This window comes from Opisthocomus hoazin, chromosome 3 (assembly GCF_030867145.1).
Source record: "Opisthocomus hoazin isolate bOpiHoa1 chromosome 3, bOpiHoa1.hap1, whole genome shotgun sequence".
Taxonomy (NCBI): Eukaryota; Metazoa; Chordata; class Aves; order Opisthocomiformes; family Opisthocomidae; genus Opisthocomus; species Opisthocomus hoazin.
In genome coordinates this window covers 5,210,075-5,220,275 of record NC_134416.1, presented here as the reverse complement: position 1 = coordinate 5,220,275, position 10,201 = coordinate 5,210,075, and the positions used below count along the sequence as shown (strand labels likewise).

At 41.0% G+C, this 10,201-nt stretch overlaps 1 long non-coding RNA gene across 1 annotated transcript; it reads left to right on the top strand.

The window, feature by feature from the left end:
* Nucleotides 1-611: 611 nt before the first annotated feature.
* On the top strand, nt 612-5,514 carry LOC142360810 (uncharacterized). The gene is made up of 3 exons (XR_012763363.1): nt 612-650; nt 1,111-1,419; nt 2,474-5,514. It is a non-coding gene; the product is annotated as an uncharacterized LOC142360810 (long non-coding RNA).
* The last annotated feature ends 4,687 nt before the right edge of the window (nt 5,515-10,201 follow it).

Genomic DNA, 10,201 nt, shown 5'->3' with positions numbered 1-10,201 from the left:
ACCAGATAATCTGTAAGGTCCCTTCCAACCCAAACCATTCCATGATTCTATTATTCTATGATTCTGCAGTTTTCCACCATTTTGATGCCTCGAGCTGTGTTGCACGCTCTGCTCAGAAAGGCGAGACAGAGAAGGAGGGGACTCAGGACTATGCGCTATCTTGTGGGACAGCCAAGGTTGGAGCCACAGTGCTTATGTTCCAGGAGTGCACTTGGTGGCTTTCCCAGTAAAGATACAGCCTTTTGTCTCTTCCGGTTCTGAGCCAACCCGCGATCCTTATATTTTCATTTAGTCAAACTGGTATTGAAAAAACTTTTTTTTTTTTTTCTTTCGTCCTTACGCAGTTCTGGTTCTTTGTCATTAATCAGATCAAGTCAGCTTTTTGCAGGAACTGTGACAGTAGCGTCATCACTCTGTTCTCTGTCAAATCCCTCCCCAAATCCCTTCAGCTGCTTTGGTAAGCTAACACTTTTGCTGTGGAGCCCCTTGATGTATGCAATGTTTTGATCAAAGGAGTTCTTGTACTTAATGCAAATTTCAACACACAGCAGTCAGACGTGAATGTGTAGGTCTAATCCTCCTGATCTCCACAGAGTGACACTTGGCCCGTGGGACATCAGTCCAGCTAGCAAGGAGGGCAGGGATGATTGGTGAGGAATATTTTGACTTCTTTATTTTACTTTAAGACTGTGTTAAGCTTTATCCATTTATGATAAGATTAACTACTGTTCTGAACACCTGTCATCTAAAAAGTTACAATGACCACATTTGGGAAAACTTGTCTTTAATTCTTTCATATTTTTTTCAGCATCTGAGTAAATGGCATATAAAAAAATCCTTTTTGCAATTCTTTTGCCCATTTTAAATGGCATTTTAGACATCAGAGGGTAAGTTTCTGTAGTTTTGTTTTCAAACACAGAACCAAATGCATAATGCAGGAAGACTGTTTTCTGTGGGTATTAATTGTCATTGCTGACCAGTCTCATATTCAGTGAATGATTCTGAATGTAGGTGAATATTGATTCTTCTAATGGTTTCTTTATTTTCCAGTCCCTGTTTATTCAACTGTAGTAGCTACAAATCCGTTATCAACCTAATTTTTAATTCTAGGTGGAAGGAGTTCCGACAAGACAATGTGACCATTCATCTTGGAATCTGTCCCAGAATCATGAAGACTTTGATACTACTTTGATTTGGATTTTAGGAGTGGGATACAGGACTGGTACTTAGAATCATAGAATCATTTAAATTGGAAAAGACCCTTAAGATCATAGAGTCCAACCGTAAACATAACACTGCCAAATCCACCACTAAATCATGTCCCTGAGCACCACATCTGCACATCTTTGAAGTACCTCCAGGGATGGTGACTCCACCACTTCCGTGGACAGCCTGTTCCAGTACTTGACAACCCTTTTGGTAAAGAAATTTTTCCTAATATCCAATCTAAACCTCCTCTGATGCAACTTGAGGCCATTGCCTCTTGTCCTATTGCTGGTTACCTGGGAGAAGAGACCAACACCTGCCTCACTACAGCCTCCTTTCAGGTAGTTGTAGAGAGCAATAAGGTCTCCCCTCAGCATCCTCTTCTCCAGACTAAACAACCCCAGTTTCCTCAGCCACTCTTCATACGACTTGTTCTCCAAATCCTTCACCAGCCTCGTTGCCCTTCTCTGGACACTCTCCAGCCCCTCAGTGTCCTTCTTGTAGTGACGGGACCAAAACTGAACACAGCATTCAAGGTGTGGCCTCACCAGTGCCGAGCACACAGGCACGATCACAGCCCACGATCCTGCTGGCCACACTATTCCTGATCCAAGCCAGGATGCCGTTGGCCTTCTTGGCCACCTGGGCACCCTGCTGGCTCATGTTGAGCCGGCTGTCGACCAACACCCCAGTGCTTGTTCCATATGCCTTTCTGCTGATTTATAGAGTTCTCCTCATCTTCCCTAAACTTGTGGCCCTGGAAATTTACTCTTTCTCTGCTCTCTGACAAAAGAGTGGGGGATAGGGGCTCCATTTGCTGCGTTGGACCAGCTGTCATTGACTTTGATAGCTGTGTTGCACTGTGGGACACACGTTCTAGCATTTCCTTCGGGAGTGGGGTGAATCTTCCTATCCTGTGTCCAGTTTCAGAAGCAATCCTCTTGCATTGCATTTTCCTCTTGTTAAAAAGAGTTACTTTAAGTTCTAGGCAAGATATTGCTGACCTGTATGAATTCATTTTACGATGGCTGCATAGAGAGTCCCTGCTGTCTATGTGAAGTCATTACTTGGGAACCGCTGAATGAGTGACCTCATAAATGAAGTCAGCCAGGAGGTAGAAGGCTTCTGTCATTCCTCTAATTTGTTCATCCTGTGCTGCTTTGAAAGCTGGAATCAAAATGGAATAAAAGTGGACTGCAATTTTCTTGACTTCAGGTCCTTGCTCTTCAGTTGCCTAATTAAAAATTGATCATTTATTCTCTTTTAGGATTCTGCAGAGAAAGGATACTGCTCTCGCACAAAGTTTTTGAAGAAAGCCTCTGCAATGGATAAAATACGGAGCTAATTATCGTAGCAGATACGTTTAGAAGACAGTGATGCTCTGGAAAACACTTTTGTTGCAGGATTGTCGAACTCGTGGATATTCTGTTCTTTATCCCTTCAGTACACTGGCTGACATTCGTTGCGTGTATGCATTTGCACTATAGAAGAAGAGAGATTTTGTGCATTGTCTTCTCTTCCTTGTTACACACACAGTTCTGCCTACTAATTTTCTCAGTACAGGCACAACACCTTTGTGTCTTTTGGAGGTGTTCAGTGCCATGCCTTTGTATCTGACTAGGTCAATACCACGCTTACTTTGTAGGAAGAATGTTGTATACAAAAAAAAGGTAAGAGAGAAGACCTGTGGTTTGACTTAAATCAGCGTGGTTTGCTTTGGAGGACTAGATGAGCTGATTGCAGCACACGTAGGAGTGAGTTCATACTTTACAATAACCTCTGAAGGGTCGACGACGTTCCTTAACGATTGTATTCTAGTATATCCTCATGTTGTCTGCCATTTCAGGTGCATGTAGCAAGCACTGAAAACCAGAAATATTTCTCATAAGTTCCTTTATTCTGAAAACAATTGCTGTAACAGAAAGGCTGCAGCCAGATGCATTTCAGTTTGCACAAAGTTTTTTGTTCTTTGTGGCAATCCAACATTCGTGCCTTAAAGTCACTGTTAGCTGCAGAAAAGTGAATTGACAGCAGCTGAATCATCTCTAATGCAGCTTTTCATCAGAATTTGTTCTTGAGAATGTTACTCTCTCCCCAAAAAGCAAAAAAACTGTAGTAGTTTTAATTTTTATTGAACCAGTTTAATAAGTATGACTATTTAGCTTTATAACAGAATTATTGCATTGAATAAAGGCTGCTTCAGGAACAGCCAGAGAGGAGTCTACCAAATTACGGATTTCTCTTTCTAAAAGAGTGAAACATTTCTTTCTTATGGATGTCTGCCTCTCTAGAAAGTTATCTGTCTGCTTTGGTACACAGGAAGGGAAAGAGCTTTGTACATCAGATGTGGATTATTTCTTATGATTTATTTAGAAACATTTTTTGCACATCACAATATTAACTTTGTATGAGTGTTACTTAGCAGCATAATGCATATACAGAATATTGAACTGTCAAAGAGTTTCCAAGTTAGAAGAAGCAGTGCCGCATTCGGTCTTTTTCTCTGCTCTGAACTTTGTGTGGGGTTTAATGTCGTTCAGTGGCTCCAGTGCCTCCAGTTCTAGTCTGTAAAATAGGCGTAGTAATTTGATAGCTATGGGAAGATATTGGGCGTTACGGTTAGGAGAGGTTCAGAAAAGAGGTTGAAGCTCCCTGAACATTGAAGACAGAGCGTACAAGCCAGGTTTTTTTTTTTCACTTTCTTCATACGGTTGCTGTTTTCCCAGCCCTCTTATCTGTATCTTAGAAAAAATCTCCTCCAGTTTCAGCGAAGGACTGCAGTTGTGCGTAACAGAGAAGCCAAGATTTCCTTACTGTTTTGTTTTGAGGTTGCTAGATCAGCTCCTGCGTCAGACTTTTTTTTAAAATCTGTTTATGTGAAGCTAGTTGCAGGCTGAGCTGCTTTGTTTATTGACCAAGCAGGTGCAACGAGTGTAGAGATTTTTCAAGCTCCCGTTAGTTACCCCAATTCCGTCTTTCACTGTGATTTGAATCAGATTGATGCCACCAAAATGTAATAAAAATAAGTAACAAACACGTAGCGAAATATATCATAAATAGATAATAAAAAGGACTGTTAAGACATTTGAGAGATTTCATGCTTAAAAAGCAAATTCTTGTCTACAGAGGTACATGTTGGTTGCCCCTGGCTGTAATGAGAGGAGCCCTGCAATTTGTTTGAAAACAGAAACTTACAGATGTTGATGTCAAGAATAGAAATAAAGTCCGTCGCTTCTAACCAGGTGCAAAGGAAAATCTCAATATCTGCAGAGAGTATTGTTTTCCTTAAGGTCACATTGAGATCATATCTAAATATTCTGGGAAACATATGAGATTTTGGGAATATATATATTTATATATTTTGTCTTTGTTATGATTTAGTAAGGGAAAAAAGCTCCTTGAGCATATCGAGGTATTCCAGTGACTAGCTCAGAAACTCAGAAGCAGCTGCAGAGCCACCAGTTGAAACACCTGGGCAGGCAAACAGAGAGCCTTGTGCTGTTTGCAGCGTTTCTTCCAGATGTTAGCATCTGGGCTGCTTGGCACGTATACCTCTCCTACCCTTCCTATAAGAAGACGCCACAGGTCAGCTTTAGTTTGATATGGCTATCTGTATTCTTTAAAGCGTATCCGTTTCGGTTAATCCTTACAATGTTCCAGAAGTGAGAGTTCAAGAATAATTAGAAGCTTTCTATGACATTGAAAAGCAATTGTCTTTGCTAAGGACCAGATTAGACCAACTGCCGTAGTACAATATGGTTTGTAAACGTGTATAATATGCACACTGCAATAATGTTCTTACATGCATGTGCACATGATTATAGTGTGCTGCCGGGAAGGGAAAAATGCGTAGGGTAAATATAAAGAGTATGAGTAACTAGTGCAGAAGGTAGGATTTCACTGTAGTATCAATTAGCTCTAAATTAAAACAATGGTACGTTTTAAAGAAGTTTTGAATTTAGCGTTTTTTAAGATGGCTAGTTATATGCTAAATAGATTTGTAAAGAATTCAGAAAATTTTATCTAGAAAAAGAGAAACAGCTTACTGAAAATCCCTTCAGAGTACCCAGCTTCCAGTTCCATTTTCAGTTTGCCAAGCCGTGCAGTTTTACTTAGCAATGTTATAAAGTTGAGACCAACCTTCTAGATTTTTAAAATTAATTCCGAAGTTTTTGTTTTGTTGAAGAGAAATTGCGGTGAACTTTTTTAACCATAATACTGTACAACGTGCTAGTGTCTTGTAAGTACCACTGGATCATGGTATAAATGAGTACTCTTCGTTTACAAAAGTTTATCTTTTAATAAAACCAGTGCTTAATTCTACAGTTGTTGCGATTTTGATCTCAAATGCATGTGTTCAGTCTTACAGATGGATTTCTCTTTGTGAGTTGAAAAGTTTCAAAACAATTACTTAACTATCTCTAAATATACTTCATCACAAAAAAAATCCAACTTCCAATGTGTTGTGCACAGAGTTGCTATCTTACAAGGCTTGCTGTAAATGGTATCTAAGAGATGTAACCACTGAGCTGTTTGAAAGCAGTTTTGTTGTTCATGTGGGAAAGATAGAAATGTTAAATTTAGATAAAATATTGCATAAAGTTTGGCAATAGAGCTTCTGGAATTTCAAGTTTATCTGTATTTTCCCTTCAGAGGAGAGAACACCCTTTCTCTAGGGCTGCTGAAGAGCTGGAGCAGTTTTATTTACATCTAGCGGAAATTATGAGAAAGTTTGCAGCCCTGGTTTTCATGTGGATAGATCCAGTCTCTGCACCACTTCAGTCAGGCTCTGCCTGAGAGGTACTCCACAGAAGCAGAAATTAAAAAGAATGAATTTAATAGCAATAGTAGCGTTATTTTTAAGCTTCTGTGATGAACAATCTCCCCTCAGTAAAAAGAATACAAATACTAGACTATTGGCCACAATAAATGAGGACTGTTTCAGAGTCCATTAGGCTTCTCTTGGCTCTCTTACACTGCAGCTGTAGAGTCAAATATTAAAATTACTGTAAAGTCACCTGTGGAATATTTGATGTCCCTAAATACAGGCTTCGTGATGGTTATCTTTAGGTACAGAGATCAATAACACTTCATTATTTTGCCTTTTCACTCTAAATTAAAGTATTTGTCTTGGATTTCAAGAAACATACTTGATATATTCATTCATGAACTAAAATAAAATGAAGTGAACCCACAGAGGAAGAGATTAGTATAGGAGAATGGCTTTTACTACTGGTTAACCAGCCAAGTATTTGCAGTTTTGCAATGATTCACCCTTTTCCCTCTCTTGTTCGGCAGTATTTTGGAAGAGCAGACTAAGGAAGAAGCTAATGATACTCCTAGTCCAAATGAAGATCAAGTCCTTTCTTGGTGAATAATTTTATCTGAACCAAATCCTTCATTGCCATAATGTGGCCCCAGAAGCGAGCATGAACTGCCCCTATTCATCCCAACTGAGAAGTGAGTCCTGTATCTTATGCTTTTATTCATGTTTATTATTTATTATAAAATAAATACTGCTGTTTAACATTCATTATTATTTCTATGAAAGGAAATATTCAGGCCTGGGGATCTATCCGGAGAAAAGTCTGGCAACACATAGATTGGGACCATCCTGCAAAGAGCGAGGTTGGGATGGAAAGGAAGCTCATGAGTCATCAGTGCGGAGCCCTGCTATCACCAACCACCTCGTGGCATGATCCTGAGCCTCAGCTGGTCAAGTTCAACCACAAAAGAGTTAACTTCCCAGGGTGCACAGTAAATTAGTCATGAGTGAGAAACTTTCTTTCCGTCTCCACCCCACGTTTGTCTGTGGTGGTATGGGTGTTTGCCTTTTTCCCCAGGTTGTACCTTAGCTTGAACAGTTCTCTTCTTTCTCTTCCCTACTTTTCTCCTGTTCCATATCTACAGGCAGCAGCCAGTTCCCCTCTCTCCCTTTAAGGTGCCTCCACCTTCTTAAATAACTTAGTTCCTCATTCACTTTTGGGTCCTCTTCCTTGAGCATCCGCAATGTGAAAACATTAGTTCAGTCCCAACTGTCTTTGGAAGTCACTCAAATACTTCCCTCTGAAATGAAAACCAGCTGTAGGCTTTGGGTTTGTTCACTTCAAAGACCACTCCCAGGGGATCGTACTAGCATTTCTGTAGATTTATCTCCCTTTGTCCTATACAGTCCTCCAACACCATTTACACCCTCAAAAAATTCAATTAGGCCTCACAGCAACAGGGAAGAGCCCCAAGTAGATGTGTCAGTCTGCTCTAGAGAGGATTTAGCCCTGAAAACCATGCACGTCAGAGAATCATAGAATAGTTTGGGTTGGAAGGGACCTTTAAAGATCATCTAGTCCAACCCCCCTGCCGTGGGCAGGGACGTCAGAAGGCCAACAGTATCCTGGTCTGCATCTAAAGTGGTGTGGCCAGCAGGTCGAGGGAGGGGATTCCGCCCCTCTACTCCACTCTGGTGAGACATCACCTGGAGTCCTGCATCCAGCTCTGGAGCCCCCAGCACAGGACAGACATGGACCTGTTGGAGCTGGTCCAGAGGAGGGCCACAAAAATAGTCAGAGGGTTGGAATGCCTCTCCTTTGAGAAAAGGCTGAGAGAGCTGGGGCTGTTCAGCCTGAGAAGAGAAGGCTGCGGGGAGACCTTATTGAAGCCTTTCAGTACGTAAAGGGGACTTATAAGAAACATGGGGAGAGACTTTTTAGCAGGGCTCATTACAATAGGACAAGGGGTAATGCTTTTAAACTAAAAGAGTGTAGATTTAGATTGGATATAAGGAAGAAATTCTTTATGGTGATGATGGTGACACACTGGACCAGTTTGCCCAGAGACGTGGTAGATGCCCCATCCCTGGAAACATTCAAGGTCAGGCTGGAGGGGGCTCTGAGCAACCCGATCTGGCTGAAGATGTCCTTGCTTGATGCAGGAGGGTTGTACAAGAAGACCTCTAAAGGTCCCTTCCAACCCAAACCATTCTATGACTCTGTCTCACACTAGATCAGGTTGCTCAAAGCCCTGTCCAGCCTGACCTTGAACACTTCCAACGGTGAGACAAAGCACATCACAGCTTTGCACTTCCTTGTGCAGGGGACAGGGATCATTTACTGTGGGAGATACATTTAGCATCCTTGGTATTCTCAGGTGTGCAGTTTCCCCGATGAAAGAGAGTTTTAAGATGCTGAGTCCTCAACAGCAATACTCAATTATTCTCATTCCTTGCTTTTCACTCCAGCCCTGTGCTACTACAACCATATCAGTAAAGTAGCTTGAGGGTTGGGAACTGGACTGTGGAGCCTGCCTGGCTCTAAAACACATGTTGGGTTTCTCAACCATAGTACAGTTTTCTTAAGTATAGCTAAAAGTTGTAAGATAAATGCACACAAACATGCATATCTGTTTTGGAAGCCAGAAAGGTTGAAAAAACCTTGAGATTTACTTCCATTTATTTACTTTTACAGTTAAGTAGAAGTACTAGTTTCTAATAAAATACAGGAATATTCTCATTGCTGATCCACTTCTTCATGTCTAAAGGATAAAACTCATTCAGACCTTTGTTTCCAGAATACGCTGAGAACAAATACTTCATACAGGCAATCGAGACCATGAGAGTCATTTCCAGAAAGGCTGTTTTATCCACGGATTCTAGCTGTGTTTCAGTAATACCTGTGCTTCTGTGAGGTTTCATCTGAAGAGCTCAAAGCACATTATAGATACAGGTTTAGCTAAATTGACAGCAGTCTCTGAAAGGTGAGAAGGATTCCCATCTGCAGGCATGCCAGGTGGTACCTCAACGGATAAAACATCCTGCTCAAAGTCAAAAAAATGAGTCGGTGGCAAAGCTGGAAGAGAACTTTGAGAGGTGAGCTTAATACGTACTGATGGCAGCCAGCTGCCTTGCTGCAGCTGTGCTCGGGAAACATCGATCTTGTTCTTGTTGATATGAGTAAACTTCTCTAGACAAAGAATCACACAAAGAACCTAAAACATTCATCAGCCATTAAAAGAAATGAACTGTAAAATGTTAGACTGTCACAACTGTAATGCTGGCAGCAATTAGTAAGCATGAAAGCAGTGAGTTTTTCCTCTCCATCCTTCTCCCATGTTCCCATAAAGCTTTGGTCTCATGTAAAGCTATCTTCTAGACTCATACCTTGGTAAGCGCATATTCTGATCACGGAGTACTTCAACTTGGAAACCCTTGTACTACCCATGTGTGGTTTTTTTTGATTTTTAATGCAAGGATCTTTCCCTTTTGATGTGCTAGACTTGTTTCTGGAAGCAGAAACACCTAGCTTGTACCTAAATTCCCCGGAAGACTGAAAAAAGAAATGTATGACTTCAATATCTGCAGTGAAATTGCTGTGCCATTAGAGACAATGTGCAAACTCTGCCTATAAGTAAGTTAAAAGCCAGTGAGTTCAACAAGTTTTTAACAAAAGAAAATCCAAAAGCCCAAGATGTGGAGAGGAAAGTATAAATCCACACTCTTTTCCACCATCCATCTATTCCCATTGGAGCTGTACAGTAACAGCAAAGGGAAAGTAAAAACTTCAGCAAGGTGCCTTAGACATCTGTGATTCCCCCAGCATTACATTAGTTATGGTGGCACTCAAAAGAGATAACAAAACCATACCTTCTGTCCCTGATGGATAAATGTAAAAATGACTACAGGAATGGGTAAGTAGTATTTCATCTGTCCGCTGCCCGCTGTAGTAGAGACACCCCATTCTTCTCTAACTATAGGTTAGACCAGTCTAACGATGAGTCTTCTTAGCAGACCCAACAAAACCCATCCCACCTTGAGGTCGTACAGGGGAATATATCAAAATGGATAGATCATCAAGTCTGGTGAAATACTTAAGAGGGTGAAAACATATTTCCCCATGGCTAATCCTTGATTTTACATGATGTTGAAGTGCCTTTTTTCTTCATCCTTTCTTACAGAAGACCACAAGTAGCTTCATCTCCCCTGCAGGGACCTGAACATATTAAA